At 40.4% G+C, this 17396-nt stretch overlaps 1 protein-coding gene across 1 annotated transcript in view; it reads left to right on the plus strand.

The window, feature by feature from the left end:
* The window catches only part of CHRFAM7A (CHRNA7 (exons 5-10) and FAM7A (exons A-E) fusion), a 204582-nt gene that overhangs the window by 139158 nt on the left and 48028 nt on the right, over positions 1-17396 (plus strand). The gene's annotated exons all lie outside the window — the stretch shown is intronic.

Here is a 17396-nt window from a genome sequence, read left to right on the forward strand (position 1 = left end):
CAGTGTGTGTATGAATGCAGTGTGTGCAAGGCCGGTGCAAGGATATTTGCCCCCCCCATATGTCCTGACCTCCCCTCCTCCTCCCTCAGTGGTCCTTACCTCCCCACCCCCGTGTTCCTTCACCCCCCTCCCCCAGTGGTCCTGACTCACCCCTCCCCTAGTGGTCCTTACTTCCCCCTCCCCTCCCCTAGTGGTCCTTACTTCCCCCTCCCCTCCCCTAGTGGTCCTTATCCCCCCCTCCCTCCCCTAGTGGTCCTTATCCCCCCCTCCCTCCCATAGTGGTCCTTATCCCCCTCCCTCCCATAGTGGTCCTTATCCCCCTCCCTCCCATAGTGGTCCTTATCCCCCCCCTCCCTTCCTCCCATAGTGTTCCTTTTCTCCCCCCCTCCCTCCCATAGTGGTCCTTATCCCACCCCCCTGCCTCCAATAGTGGTCCTTATCCCCCCCTCCCTTCCATAGTGGTATAGTGGTCCTTATCCCCCCCTCCCTCCCATAGTGGTCCTTATCCCACCCCCCTGCCTCCAATAGTGGTCCTTATCCCCCCCTCCCTTCCATAGTGGTATAGTGGTCCTTATCCCCCCCTCCCTCCCATAGTGGTCCGTATCCCCCCCCCTCCCTCCCATAGTGGTCCTTATCCCCCCTTCCCTCCCATAGTGGTCCTTATCCCCCCCTCCCTCCCATAGTGGTCCTTATCCCCCCCCTCCCTCCCATAGTGGTCCTTATCCCCCCCCCTCCCTCCCATAGTGGTCCTTATCCCCCCCTCCCTCCCATAGCGGTCCTTATACCCCCCTCCCTCCCATAGTGGTCCTTATCCCACCCCCTCCCTCCAATAGTGGTCCTTATCCCCCCCCTCCCTCCCATAGCGGTCCTTATACCCCCCCTCCCTCCCATAGTGGTCCTTATCCCACCCCCTCCCTCCCATAGTGGTCCTTATAACCCCCCTCCCACAGTGGTCCTTATACCCCCTTTTTTTTTATTATTTTTTTTATTATTATTATTTTTTTTTTATTATTATTTCTTATTTTATTTTTTTTTCGTCCCCCCTCCCTGCTTGATACATGGCAGGGAGGGGGGCTCTCCTTCCCTGGTGGTCCAGTGGCAGTTCAGTGGGGGGGAGAGGGGGGCTGGCAGAGCTGTACTTACCTGTTCTGCAGCTCCTGTCAGCTCTCTCCTCCTCTGCGCCGTCCGTGCAGCTCCTCCTATCAGCTCACACTGTAAGTCTCGCGAGAGCCGCGGCTCTCGCGAGACTTACACTGGGACCTGACCGAGGTGCTGAACGGACGGCGCGGAGGAGGAGAGAGCTGACAGGAGCTGCAGAACAGGTAAGTACAGCTCTGCCAGCCCCCCTCTCCCCCGGTCTGTATTATGGCAATGCAAATTGCCATAATACAGACCTTGACTCGAGTATAAGCCGAGTTGGGGTTTTTCAGCCCAAAAAATGGGCTGAAAAACTCGGCTTATACTCGAGTATATACGGGTACTTATATAAGTAACTGGATTTTGTGCCAGACTGACTATTTAGAATGTATGGCATAGGTACATTTTGATACAATTATTATGACTTTTAAAATAAGATACATTTTGTTATATTTAAAAATGCAACTTTGGAAGTTTGCCATTATTATTAACAAAGGTAAAATATCCACTGTCTGAGAATTCTGGAAATTCTAGGTCACAGCATAGCGAAAAAAAGTATCCACTGCTCCTATGCTCCCTCCTATCCCCAGCCGTAAATTCCCCTAACCTAATTGCCTTATAACCCTAAATCCATTTCATCCCTGTTAACCTCTAGGCCTTCAGACCTCCCTGACCTAACCCAAACCTAACTTTACTCTTATCTCGCCCTAGCTTTTGCCATAACCACTCATTTTAGCTAGGGCCTTCTTAACAACATTACCAATTTTTTACAATACAGAAGAAGAAAAAAAGAAGGGTGGGGGATTGGGAGAAAGGCTGATCATAAGCAAGTGCAGAGAGTTGAAGGGAGTGTTTAGGGAATTTAGAATTCATAGTCTAGGTGGATTTAGTGGGGGACAGCTAGACTAGTTACGCCTTCATAGGCGTGCGCACCAGGTTTTCCGGGTGTTTGTGCCTCCATGGACCGGTGAGGGATATCAAAGATCTCCCTCATCGGCCCACAGGCAGAGAGGGAGGCAGGAGAGGCCCCGCAGGCTTGAGTTCACTCACCACTGGACCACCCCCACACATACAGCACCCTCGCACAAACAGCACACAAACACACACACAATACTAACAGCACCCTCACACATACAGCACCCACACACACACAGCACCCTTACACACATAGCACCCTTACACAAACACACACTAACAGCACCCTCACACACACAGCGCCCTTACACACACACACACACACACACACAGCACCCTTACACACAGCACCCTTACACACACACAGCACCCTTACACACACACAGCACCCTTACACTTACATAGCGCCCTCACACACACACAGCGCCTACACACACACACACACACACACACACACCGTGCCCATATATATATATATGAGGCATGTGTGTTTGTGCTTTAGGGTGCAATAGGCTGCAAACACCTATGTACGCCTTCTATGGGTTTCAAATCTTATTGTGGGTTTGTAGGTTTCCTAGGATATTAGTTTATATTTCCTCCATATTACAAAAAAATATTTTTCTCAGCAGCACCTCAAAGGTAGGAACATCTTCCTTCCATCTACTAGCAATTCAAAGTCTGGCAGTCGTGCCCATTTTGTGGCATAGTCTCAGTGCCACCACAGGCGTCAGATGGAGCGCTGTTTCGGAGTGCTAACATGGGATGTAGTTGTAGAGTTTTGCCAAATACTTGACTCAAAAGTTCAAATGCATCTTCCCAAAATGAGGTTACCCTTTTCTTCTTCTGGAGATCGTTGTGGGAAGATATGACTCAGTTGATATGGGTCAAAGTACCATCTGGACATGCATTTGTAACTGATCTCATTGATTGATATGTACAGATCTATCATTTACCTTTCCAATATCCTTTTCTGTAGTTTTTTTCTCAGTATGCATCTTTTAGATGTTTTGATGGCTCATTTCCCCCTATTCTTGACTTTGTACATCCTTTCAAATGGGGTCAATCACAATACCACATGAGTAGTAGTCCTTACTCACAAGAACTCTGTAAGTGCATTCAAGTTGTCCAGTTAACTGTGAGGCATTCCAATCCTCTTGGTAAATCTGATGTTTGCAAGTGACCCCTCTTATAGTGTCACCAACAGGTATTAAACTTGAGAATGCCACCATAAAAACCTTTCTGGGCCCTACTACAGTTGTGATGGAAACCTTGGTTAGTCGCGAGTCAAAAGTCCTCCTCTTAGGGTATACTTGTACCATAGTATAGAAGTATGTGCTGTGTTAGGCAGTAGGCTCTGGAAAACAATCCTACCGAACAGTGTTGAAATCAGAGGTAATATATGTTAAGGACAGTTGGTGGCTTCTTTTACCCAATCATTTGCACGCATAGGTTATTTCAATTTTAATGCCTGTGCTCATGTTAGTGTTCTTTTAATGACCAACATGTCTACAATGACTTACCATATGCCACAGATACAAGAGATGAAGAGGCTAGTTTGTCTGTTATCAGATTATTTTAAAGTGGCTCTGTCACTTTTGGGGGTCTTTGTAAATATTGCGTTCTGTGTAATAGCATTGGGGTGGAGCTAAAGGTACAACTCTTAGGATACACATTACTATGACTGATTCCCACAGCTGTCGCTAGTTACTGTTGTCTGTAGATTGCAGATAAAAGCTCCACTTTTTGTGAGACTGGACTTTGCCCAAAAAATAAGAAAGCTCCATGTTTTGTTATCTTTTGATTATGTTAGAATTTCGATTCCAATGACCTAGTAGAATAGAAAAGGTTTTAGGTCCACAACCTTAGTTAAATAATACATTGAAATTCTGCAATGGCAGTGATTTTTGGTGACACTACTTAGTAACCACTCTGTGTCTTTTTCTTTTTTTTTTACGATAATGCACAAGACCCATGTGTGCATGCTCAATGAAATCTAAAAGCATATGCTTCTTAATAAATAATTGCTTTGCAAATGTTATAGCAAATTAGAATTTTAACATCATACACATAATTGACATAATTTCAGTTTAAAAGGGAAACAGAAATGAAATTTAATTACGCTTTCTGCAAACGAGAATGTAGTTTACAAAATATGCTGTGCTTTCAGATAGCCAAATATGGGACATATTTAACAGTTCTTCTCCTGTTTCAAACTGTGATTAGCTGCTGTATATATACAATAACTACTGAACAAGTAGCATCTGCCCAGGACTAATTAGAATTTACTATGGGTAAAGTAAAGGATGTTTGTGTAGGGGAGTCCATTGTGATCAAAGTGATGGACTTTCAAATGTTAGTGTGACTGCATTGCTAACAAACCAGCATTCTTAATATTCTAACATTTTACACTTCTATAATCCTAACAGAATGATAGATTAAACCTAATGCACATGATTGTATGTCCAAAAAGATAAACAATAGTCCACACAAACATGGCTACTTCTCAAATAAGTCACAGAAAAAAACGGAAATATGAATAAAAGTGCACTTTTATTAGTAAAAAAATATATGTAGTACATGGAATCAAACTGTCATGGTAAACCTCATAATTACAGCAGGTTGAACAGGTATGACATATCATACAAACTACATGGTGTGTTGGAGTGGCATATGTTTTCAAGTATAAGTAGCAAACTTAGGCAGAGGATTAGAAAAAAATATATATATAGCGAAAAACTGTACTTCCTGCAGCTGCCAGACAGGGGAGAGCCAACCCACACAGCTACCTGAGTGAAAAGGTTGAGTAATAAAGCCCTGGATGTGTTTCGCACCCCCTTGTTGCTTTCTCAACATATGATTATATGCCTATAGTCAATGTCATAAAGCATAAAAGTAAAACAATAAATTGATTGAAATAGATTGAAGCTAAGTTCATATTTTGTTTTCCAATAAATTGATATTAAAGGATCACTATAGGGTCAGGAACTCAAACATGTATTCCTGACTCTATAGTGTTAACACCACCATCTAGCCCCCCTGGGCCCCTCATGCCTCCATAAATATAGCAAAATCTTACTGTATTCAAGTCTGAAGCTGTAACTCTGCATGCTGCTTGTCTCAGAAAAACAAGCAGTCTGCTGACATCATCAGAAGTGGTAGCCTGATCCAATCACAGTGCTTTCCCATATGATTGGCTGAGACTGACAAAGAGGCAGATCAGGGGCAGAGCCAGCATGATTCAAACACAGCCCTGGCCAATCAGCATCTCCTCATAGAGATGAATTGAATCAATGAATCTCTCTGAGTAAAGTTCAGTGTCTGCATGCAGAGGGAGGAGACACTGAATGTTTGGATGCATTTTAGGCAGCCCTGACCCAGGAAGGATCTCTAACAGCCATCTGAGGAGTGGCCAGTGAAGTTATCACTAGGCTGTAATGTAAACACTGCATTTTCTCTGAAAAGACAGTGTTTACAGCAAAAAGCCTGCAGGTAATGATTCTACTCACCAGAACAAATTCAATAAGCTGTAGTTGTTCTGGTGACTATAGTGTCCCTTTAAGGACCTGAGTATCACTGAGCTTAGGGAACCAGACATAATATGATTGATCATGTTTAGGGGCTTACGAATGACCATAAAATTCTGCAGAATATAATTACTTAACCCGTTAACGCCGTTACGGCTTTCCATGCCGTCCCGCATTTAGTGGGCTTTAAAGCCGTTGCGGCGGCATGGAACGCCGTAACGGCTTTGAGCCCTGGAGGTCCGGCGGTACTCACCTCCGCCGCGATCCTCTTCTGGGGGGCTGCCTGACAGCCCAGGCAGTCCTCCCACGGCAAATGAGGCCCCCCGGGGGCCATGTGATCGCTCTCAAAGAGCGATCACATGGCCCCCTATAGCTGGCTATGGATCTGCCAGCAGGGGGACTGTCTAAAATATTAGACAGTCCCCCCGCTGGTAGGTAGTGTAAAAAAAAAAAAATATTAGACAGGTTATAAAATAAAATAAATATATTTATATATATATAATATATGTATACATATTATATATATAATATATATACATATTATATATATTTAACGTCATACATAGTGTATTTTAATACTAATATAAGTATTACATATATGACGTTACATATATATAATATGTATATATATTATATATATAATAGATCTACATATATATTATGTATATACGTATAATTACAATAATAAATAAATAAAATAATAAAATTAATAAATAAAATATTGAAACAAAATTTAATATAAATTATATATTCATATGTAATTTCATTCTAACTGTATTTTGTTATTAATATATATATATATATTGGTAACAAAATACACTTAGAATGACATTCTTTATATATCTATCTATATATAAAATGCAAATAACCGCAAATATATATATATATAGATCAATACATATAATTACATAAAAGATTACTTTAGTATACACATAGAATTTAAATACCTATAAATGCATATATATTAAAATTCTACGTGTATATTTAAGTAATCTTTTAACATAATTAGGTGATTTGATTAATTAACATTTGATTGACATACCTGACAACACAGGGAGAAAGTGCAGAGAATTTAATTCGCAAGCACTATATTTGACCCTGTAACTCTCCAAGACACCATAAAACTTGTACATGGGGGGTACTGTTTTACTCGGGAGACTTCGCTGAACTCAAATATTAGTGTTTCAAACTGGTAAATTGTATTACAACAATGATATTTTAAGTAAAATTGACGTTTTTTGCATTTTTTAGTAACGAACGGCACTTTTATGGACTATATTATTGTTGTAATATGTTTTACTGTTTTAAAACACAAATATTTGTGTTTAGTGAAGTCTCCCGAGAATAACAGTACTCCCATGTACAGGTTTCATGGTGTTTTGGAAAGTTAGAGAGTCACATATAAGGCTTGCATTTAATTTTTTTGACATTGAATTTTGCCAGATTGGTTATGTTGCCTTTGAGAGCGTATGGCAGCCCAGGAATGAGAATTACCCCCATGATGGCATAGCATTTGCAAAAGTAGACAACCCAAGGTATTGCAAGTGGGGTATGTCCAGTCTTTCTTAGTAGCCACTTAGTCACAAACACTGGCCAAATATTTGTTTTTTGCCTTTTTAACACAAAAACAAATATGAACGCTAATTTTGGCCAGTGTTTGTGACTAAGTGGCTACTAAAAAAGACTAAACATACCCCACTTTCAATACCTTTGGTTGTCTACTTTTTCAAATGGTATGCCATTGTGGGGGTAATTCTCATTCCTGGGCTACCACACCGTCTCAAAGGTAACATTACCAATCTGGCAAATTTCTATTTGAAAATGGAACGTTCTATATTTGACCCTGTAACTTTCCAAAACACCATAAAACCTGTTAATGGGGGGTACTGTTGTACTCGTGAGACATCGCTGATTACAAATATGTGCATTTTTTTGCAGTAAAACCTAACAGTATGATGACATCCACAGCTAAAATGTCAGACGGAAATCCAATTTTTAAAAAAAATCTTATTTTCTCACATTTTTTTAAAATTTTATTCATAACAAATTATGTTCCATATATGAATAGTTAATGCTAAATTAAAGCCCTGTTTCTCCTGAACAAAATGATATATAATAAGTGTGGGTGCATATAATATGAAAGACGGGAACTACGGGTGAACAGACATATAGCGCAAATTCCAGTTTTTGTTTACGTTTTGTTTTGATCAGAACGTGCACTATTGACTCCGTCCTGAAGGGGTTAATCTTAGCCGTGAAGTGTGATTTGAACAAAATAGTTATTTAGAGTAAGAACTTAATCTGGAAATATAGAAGTAGAAGAAGCAGAGACTAGGTGTGTAACACTAACATTAAAGGCGGAGGTGGTGCCAAGGAAATGGAAATCCCAATCAGTCATCCAGTAGTACAGCAACAGAGGACTGGGTAGTTGGACTCAACTTACTGATAACAATGTATGTTATTTCCTGAACTGTTTTAAAGATGATCTAAAAAAGGTGAGCTTCCACTTGGTTGACAACATTTACTGTCTCTAAATCAAGCAGAATAGCAGAAACCAGACGTGTTTACCATCAGATAAGACAATCTGATATATCAAAGTCAAAATGGAACTAAACTTTGTTTTCAGTTATGAAAAGACAGGAGGCTTCAGCAAAGATGGAGCAGAATATAACTTGATGGGGGGCATGAGTTGGATGTCACATGTGGTGGCCGCATGAAAGAACACATCTAATCCATATTTGTTTTCAAGTGTGATTTAAAACTAAGTGTGAGACACTGCAAACTGGGGACAACTTGTCTAGCACATAGACCCTCAGACAATTCGAAACTTCTCCACAGAGAATTAAAGGCTGAGTACTAAGCATGCCAGCCATTGCCACACCAATCAACATCTCCTAATAGAGATGCATTATCCAGGCAGCTCTCTATGGGAAGCATTCAATGTCTTCTTCCAGATTACAATGGCGCTGAGTGCAGGACTATAACAGGAAGGACCTACAAAAAATAGCAGGACCATAATAGGACACAAATCTAATGGCTGTATGAGTGACAGCAACAAGTGCAATCCTTGGAGAGCAATATAATAATTTCCTCTCTGCCCCTAAACACTGAATTAATCTATAGATCTGGTACTAACAGTGTCCCTTTATGTAATTACTGAATAGAAATGTTGTATGTATTGCTTTGCACCAGCATATTGAAACAATCCAGGTATATTTATTTTTTATTATAATATTTTTCTGTTTTCACTCAAACCGATTTTCCATCTTTGCAACAGTAATGCTTTTTTAATTAGATCTTCTACTCTCAAATCTTTAGATAAAGTGCATTTGGTATGATAATGCTAATGGCTGAATAGTACTGGCAAATAATTGTCTCATCTTCTACTTACACAATTTTCTTCCCCAATTCGGAGGACTGTTAAGGATGTATCTAAAAATCTTACAATACTGAATTATGTTTTCTGTAGGAAATCTATAATACTTTAAATTATATTTGGTAATACAATAACAATTACTCCGTCAGGCTTCTAATAATTTATACTAGCACTTATGTACCAGATAAAGAAACACTGGGATGTCATTCTATATTGACTTTCTTAAAACAACATTTGCATGCCGACAATATCTAAATGGACACTTTAGGCACCCAGACCACTTAATTTCATTGAAGTGGGTGCAATGTCCCTGTCCCCCTTAACCCTACAATGCAATACATTGCAATTTATAGTGTTCCTTTAATGCTGCATAAAATATAACAAATTATGCTATAAAACCAAGGGATATGGAGAGAAAGCAATTGTCTTTTATTAGAACTAAGCGTAGCTCGCACAAGAAAGAGAAATCAGTTTTTATTATAATGAGAACAGCAAAGTCCCATCTTTGAGAGACATATATTATAGTCCACTTAAATTGTCAAGTCATTTGCTCTCAACGCTTGTTACCAAAACTACATTTTGTTTACATTACCATGTCATGATTTAATTTCTCAGTCTTCTTTCATTATGTCATGATCGTGTTTAATATTGATTTACTGGTTTAGAATTTCTGTGAATAATGTTTAACCCCTTCAGGACGGCGGGCGTACTATGCCGTCCTTGGGGACCCGACTCTAAACGGCGGCGGACGGCATAGAATGTCCCCCCATCCAGGGGACTTACCTGCTCGCTGACGATCCCCCGCCGCGATTGCGATGGGGGGACTTACCTGCCATCCCAGGCAGTCAACCTGTTGCCGATTCAGCCCTCCTGGGCCATGTGATTGCGAGGTCCAGCATAGCAGTGCCAGCAGGGGGAGTGCTTGGAATGACAGGTAGTCCCCCTGCTGCCTGAAATAGAGTTCAATCAAGGGTAAAAACAGTGTAAAATAAAATAATATATACTGAGATCATATATATATATATATATATATATATATATATACACTTACACATACTAAGTGTATATTTTAATATTCATATATATATATATATATATTTTTTTTTTTTTAAATACACGTAGAATGATATTAATTAAATATATAATTATATATATATATATATATAAATTCGTTAAAAATGAAAAATAAAAACATGATAAAAAATAAATATATATGTGTAATTGCGTTCTAACTTTGATATTAATATATATATATATCAAAATACACTTAGAACGAAATAAAAAAAATATATATACATAAATATATATGTATATATCACTATATATATGTATATATATATATATATATATATATATATATATATATATACCTATATATAAATAAAAATAATTTAAAAAAATTATGTGTGTGTGTTTATATATATATATATATATATATATATATATATATATATATATATTTTAATTCTACGTATATATCTATGTAATATTTTTACATAATGAAGCAATTTTATTAATTACAATTTGTGGGACCTGCCTGAAAACCCAGGCAGAAAGTCCAGATAATTTAATTTGCTAGCACTATATTTAACCCTGTAAACCCAAGACACCATAAAACCTGTACATGGGGGGTACTGTTTTACTCGGGAGACTTCGCTGATCACAAATTTTAGTGTTTCAAAACAGTAAAATGCATTCATATCATCAGTGAAAGTTATGTCTTTTGCATTTTTCACACACAAACGCACTTACACTGATGATATTATTGTTGTTATACGTTTTATGGTTTTGAATCACTATTATTTGTGTTCAGCGAAGTCTCCTGAGTATAACAGTACCCCTCATGTACAGGTTTTATGGTGTTTTCGAAAGTTACAGAATCAAATATAAGGCTTGTGTTTAAGTTTTTTCACAGTGAAATTTGCCAGATTAGTTAAATTGCCTTTGAGACCATATGGTAGCCCAGGAATGAGAATTACCCCTATAAAGGCATACCATTTGCAAAAGTATATAACCCAAGGTATTGCAAAAGGGGTATGTCCAGTCTTTTTTAGTAGCCATTTAGTCACAAACATTGGCCAAAATTAGCATTCAAATTAGTTTTTTTTGCATTTTTCACACACAAACAAATATTACCTCTAACTTTGGCCAGTGTTTGTGACTAAGTGGCTACTAAAACAGACTGGACATACCCCATTTGCAATACCTTGGGTTGAATTTCAATGTGAAAAAACTGAAAAATGTAACATGCTATATTTGACCCTGTAACTTCCCAAAACACCATAAAACCTGTACACAGGGGGTACTGTTTTACATGAGAGACATCACTGTATATGTACAAATACAAAATCACTTTACTCCAGAGAGAGTACGTATATATATAATTTATTACACATTATCGGGTTATTGTCAAGATTGAGTATACCCGTGTGATTTTTTTTTTCAGTTCTGTCTGGCGCGGTTTCCTGTTGTTTTTTCACATTTCTGTATCTTACACAAGGTTTGGGAATCCTTGTAGATTTACTGCTGCCTGTTCACATTATAGCGAGCGCCTACACCTGCCTTTTTTCTACACACTTAGATACACACACCTTGACACACAGAAATACACACTGTCAGTGGCGTACATATCAGGGTCGCAGGGGTCGCGGCTGCGACCGGGCCCGGCCCACCAGGGGGCCCGGCCACCCTGCGATCCAGGTATGTACTGACATTGCCAGCCTCTTCTGCTGGGGGGCCCAGGAGCCGGCCACCTCCGGGCCCCCCGAGGCTGGCCCTGCTGTCACCCGGCTGGCTGGCGGGCGCGCGAGGGAGCACTGTCCCCTGGGTGCTCCCTCTTCATCTCCCTCGCGCATCGCACTGAAACCGGAGCCGGAAGATGACGTCATCTTCCGGTTCCGGCATCAGTACGCGGCGCGCGAGGGAGCTGAAGAGGGAGCACCCAGGGGACAGTGCTCCCTCGCGCGCCTGCCAGCCAGCCGATTGACAGCAGGGCCAGCAACACCACTGGACCCCAGGGAATCCCCCCAGCTCTCCCACAGGTAAGGGGGGGATTAAATAAAAAAAAAAAACGTTTGAGTGTGTTAGTGTTAGTGAGTGTGTGTGTTAGTGTTAGTGAGTGTGTGTGTTAGTGAGTGTGTGAGTGTGTTAGTGTTAGTGAGTGTGTGTGTGTTAGTGAGTGTGTGTGTGTTAGTGAGTGTGTGTGTTAGTGAGTGTGTTAGTGAGTGTGTTAGTGAGTGAGTGTGTTAGTGAGTGAGTGTGTTAGTGAGTGTGTTAGTGAGTGTGTGTGTTAGTGTTAGTGAGTGTGTGTGTTAGTGAGTGTGTGTGTTAGTGAGTGTGTGTGTTAGTGTTAGTGAGTGTGTGTGTTAGTGTTAGTGAGGGTGTGTGTTAGTGTTAGTGAGTGTGTGTGTGTTAGTGAGTGTGTGTTAGTGAGTGTGTGTGTTAGTGTTAGTGAGTGTGTGTGTTAGTGAGTGTGTGTGTTAGTGAGTGTGTGTGTTAGTGAGTGTGTGTGTTAGTGTTAGTGAGTGTGTGTGTTAGTGAGTGTGTGTGTTAGTGTGTTAGTGTTAGTGAGTGTGTGTTAGTGTTAGTGAGTGAGTGTGTTAGTGAGTGTGTGTGTTAGTGAGTGTGTGTGTTAGTGTTAGTGAGTGTGTGTGTGTTAGTGCGGGTGTGTGTGTTAGTGCGTGTGTGTCTTAGTGTGTTAGTGTGTGTGTTAGTGTTAGAGTGTGTGTGTTAGTGTTAGAGTGTTTGTTAGTGTGTGTGTCTGTTACTGAGTATGTTTGTGTGTGTCTGTCACTGAGTGTGTGTCTGTCAGTAAATGTGTGCGTCTGTTCATGAGAGAGTGTGTGTGTGTCTTAAGCACTTACCTTTCTCCAGCGCCGGACTCCCTTAACGCTGGGGATCTCTCCGTCCCCATCCGCCTCTCAGCTCCGAATGCACATGCGTGGCAAGAGCCACGCGCGCATTCAAACCTCCCATAGGAAAGCATTACTCAATGCTTTCCTATGGACGTTCAGCGTCTTCTCGAGACAGCCACTAGAGGCTGGATTAACCCTCAGTGAAACATAGCAGTAGACCTGGCACCCAGACCACTTCATTGAGCTGATGTGATCTGGGTGTCTGTAGTGGTCCTTTAAGTGTATGTGTTTATGCATGCACTGGCATGTGTTGCGGCCCCAGCCTGCGCAGAGTAAGGGACCCGGATCAGTTTTCGCACCGGGGCCCCATGGGTTGTGTGTACGCCACTGCACACTGTCACATACACACTCAGATACACACAGCGACACATACACAAACCTTGACCCACAGATTCACACAATGGCACATACAAACATATACACACACACCTTGACATACAAACAGATACGCCCACTCAGATGCCCACAGTGACACATACACACACTCAGATGCACACAGTGACACATACACACACCTTGACACACAAATACACACATACTCAGATACACACAGTGACACATACACATGCTTGCACCCACAGGCACACACCTTGACACACTGGTACACACACTGTCATATACACACTGACACACACATATACACATTGGCACATTATAATACCCTGATACACTCTGGCACATGCACACACACATATACACACACAGATATACACGCACACACACACACACACAGTGACCCATACGCACACAATCTGACATACATTAGAGCCACCCTTCTGTTAACTTACCTTGGGGTCCTGGTGATGATGGCTGAGGCTGATGGGAGTGAGCTGCTGCATGCTCACTCCAGCCTCTCCTCTGCCATGCATGCTGCTCCCTCTGTGGGCTGCTGTCTCCAGCCTCTTCCTCCCTCCCTACTATGCGGCAGCGACTCTGTGAAGCTGGGAGGAAGTGCTGTCACTTCCTCCCAGCTGGCCGATACTACAGGGGCCCGGCCGTGCTCATAAAGGGCTGCGGCACCCGACTGGGGCACTGTTAAAGGATCAAATCATGGCGGCCATTTTGTTTCTTGTTACGGTGGAACCCCATTTGTGAAACGCTTTGTTAGACTAAAGTAGCCAAACTGGAAGCATAGCTCACTTAGATAATGTTGTTCTAGTTCTTATTATTTTGGCTTACATTTGAAATTTACTTTGATTTCACAGTCAACCATGCAGACTGTCAACATGTTCAATAGAATATCAATTTTAAGAAATGCAGATTTTTACTTGACTGCCTGTTTTTTTTTATAGAAAATGTCAAAATGAGTTGCAATAGCACTGTTTAATTTGCCATAATCTCTGTGCAGCCTTTTCAAAGTCAAAGCTGCAAATAGCATCTATCTGCTTGCATAAACAGTGTTTCATTATTTCAATTAAAAGGAGAAGCCACTGGTGGTTCTATTGCTCTATTCCACATCTGTGCACCTCTGGTTACATACCATTAGAAATGACTGAATATAACCTAAAGAAAAAGTAAGAAAGCTTATGAGAACGATAACTAGACCGTGTAGGCACAGAGTAGCAAGGCTAGGGACTTTCAGTCCCCACTCCAAGTTCATCTCACCCTTCCCTTCCACATGTTCCTGTTCCCCCCAAATCCTGCCAACAAAACTCCAAATGCATAAAGTCCGAGCTTAAAGATGAGGCTGCACTGGTTCAAGAGCAAATAGTTAACCAATCTTTGTATGTAACGAGCAGGTATCCATTGTTCTTGTTGTATAAAATGCATTGTATAAATGACAACATTGCCGATATCAAACTGACATGTAAACGTGATATAATCATCCTTGTCTGCAATGTATGTTTGTTCATGTTGTTGGCAAAATAAAGACTATATATGGAAAAAAAAGAAATGACTGAATATAGGCGATGCATGTGAAATCCTTCTGAATATAGGCGATGCCCACTAATCCTTCTAATCGAATATAATCGCTCAACTAGTAAAAAGTGATGCAACACTTGAAAATACATAGAGAGTGGTACATATTGAATAAAATGCATTTTTCTAATTTGTTATCAAACATGGTTTGGCAAACCCACCTTAACTTCCTAATTTTTATGTTGTCTCACCTGTGGTTCTGTTTTCTGGCCATAACAGCTGCACTGAAAATTGATAATTTACATGTTGGTGAATAACTCTTAGTTAGTGTGTATTTCTACATCACTGTTTTAATTATATATATATAATAGTCTTGCGTTTGTAGTTGAAGTAAGTAAAATGAGCCCAGAACGATTAAAATACTCCAGCAATACCAGTTACCAAAAGAAAAACTGAAGAAAATTGAACAGCATATTATATGACCAGGTTGACCATGTAAGCATACCTGGTGAGACTTCACATACTGATATGTTCTTAACGTGAATAGATATACGGGAGGCAGGCTGCGATTGAGGTGGCAAGTATACAAGAAAATCACATCCCCTGTAACTTATTGTTGGGAATAATACATTTTGCCTATACTGACCCAAGGCTCAAGCTACAGATGACAGGATGCTCAGTCTGTTTAAAATTAGCTAACTTGGAGCATGTCAGCTATTTGAAATAATTTACTTTATCTATATCCAATGCTTAGTGAATATACCCCCAGACAAGAGCTATAGAACAGGTGTTGTACCCTGTATGTTTCTGTCTGTCAGCCTTATTTCCTGTTTTTCTCCCTTGATCATAACTGCATAGTAATATCTAATTTAGAACTGTCTAGTAAATATATTTTATTCTTAGTGCGCATGCATATTACTTTGAAGTGCATAGTTATAGTGAAATTTAGCTTTGAGCAAGGCCCGAACATGAAGATACACCTGCAAGCTTGCTATAGGTTAAGATGTTAAGATAAGATAGATGATTTTATAAAGATTGGATAATGCTTGTAACGACCACCCCTGTTTCGTGCTGTATTTAACTTATTACACGGCTCATTAAATGCTCAGAAGTCACTTTGAACCTTACTTTGTCTTATCTCGTTCATTGGGGATACTCACCATATGGTTTGGGTAAAAGGAGAAATACAGAGAGTTGCAAATTGATACAAAAGACCATGGCAAGGGAAAATTCCTGACAGAGAAAATTCCTCACTATCACTTATGTACCAAGAGGTGAGGGTACATAAACACAAATAACGACTTGTAGATAACAAGACACAAACTTGGAGAAACTGGGCATTGTCATAGTTCTGCATACTATAAAACATAACAGTAAGGATATGTAGAGTGACTGGAATTTAACCTATAACATCATATAAAAGAGTAAATGAATTGCCCCTTAACAAACCTGGCTTACTAAATGAAGTAGTGAGCTGTGCATACTTCATATCCCTAAGCAAATGAGTCTGCTACTTACAGCAATTGCCAAATAAACATCATGCTTTGAACTGTTAGAAACTGTAGGTGTAAATGTTATTGTAGATGAGGGGTTTTGTTGTTGTTTGTTACGAACAGGGTTGTTTCTGACAACTGGTAATCGTATGTCTAACTAACAGCAAACTGCAACATTTTAATACCAGATTAGGTGACAAAGAACCATTTAACATTCAACTATATACAGTTGCAAGAAAAGGTATGTGAACCCTATTGGAATGATATGCACAAATTGGTCATAGAATGTGATCTGATCATCATCTAAGTCACAACAATAGACAATCACAGTCTGCTTAAACTAATAACACACAAATAATGAAATGTTGCCATGTTTTTATTGAACACACCATGTAAACATTCACAGTGCAGGTGGAAAAAGTATGTGGACCCTTGGATTTAATAACTGGTTGAACCTCCTTTGGCAACAATAACTTTAACCAAATGTTTCCTGTAGTTGCAGATCAGACGTGCACAACGGTCAGGAGTAATTCCTGACCATTCCTCTTTACAGAACTGTTTCGGTTCAGCAATATTCTTGGGATGTCTGGTGTGAATCGCTTTCTTGAGGTCATGCCACAGCATCTCAATCGGGTTGAGGTCAGGACTCTGGGCCACTTCAGAAGGCGTATTTTCTTCTGTTTAAGCCATTCTGTTGTTGATTTACTTCTATGCTTTGGGTCATTGTCCTGTTGCAACACCCATCTTCTGTTGAGCTTCAGCTGGTAGACAGATGGCCTTAAGTTCTCCTGCAAAATGTCTTGATAAACTTGGGAATTCATTTTTCCTTCAATGATAGCAATCCGTCCAGGCCCTGATGCTGCAAAGCAGCCCCAAACCATGATGCCCCCACCACCATACTTCACAGTTGGGATGAGGTTTTGATGTTGGTGTGCTGTGCCTCTTTTTCGCCACACATAGTGTTGTGTGTTTCTTCCAAACAACTCAACTTTGGTTTCATCTGTGCAAAGAATATTTTGCCAGTACTGCTGTGGAACATCCAGGTGCTCTTGTGCAAACTGTAAAGGTGCAGCAATGTTTTGTTTGGACAGCAGTGGCTTCCTCTGTGGTATCCTCCCATGAAATCCATTCTTGTTTAGTGTTTTACGTATTGTAGATTCGCTAACAGGGATGTTAG

The sequence above is a fragment of the Pelobates fuscus genome, chromosome 3, assembly GCF_036172605.1.
Source record: "Pelobates fuscus isolate aPelFus1 chromosome 3, aPelFus1.pri, whole genome shotgun sequence".
Taxonomy (NCBI): Eukaryota; Metazoa; Chordata; class Amphibia; order Anura; family Pelobatidae; genus Pelobates; species Pelobates fuscus.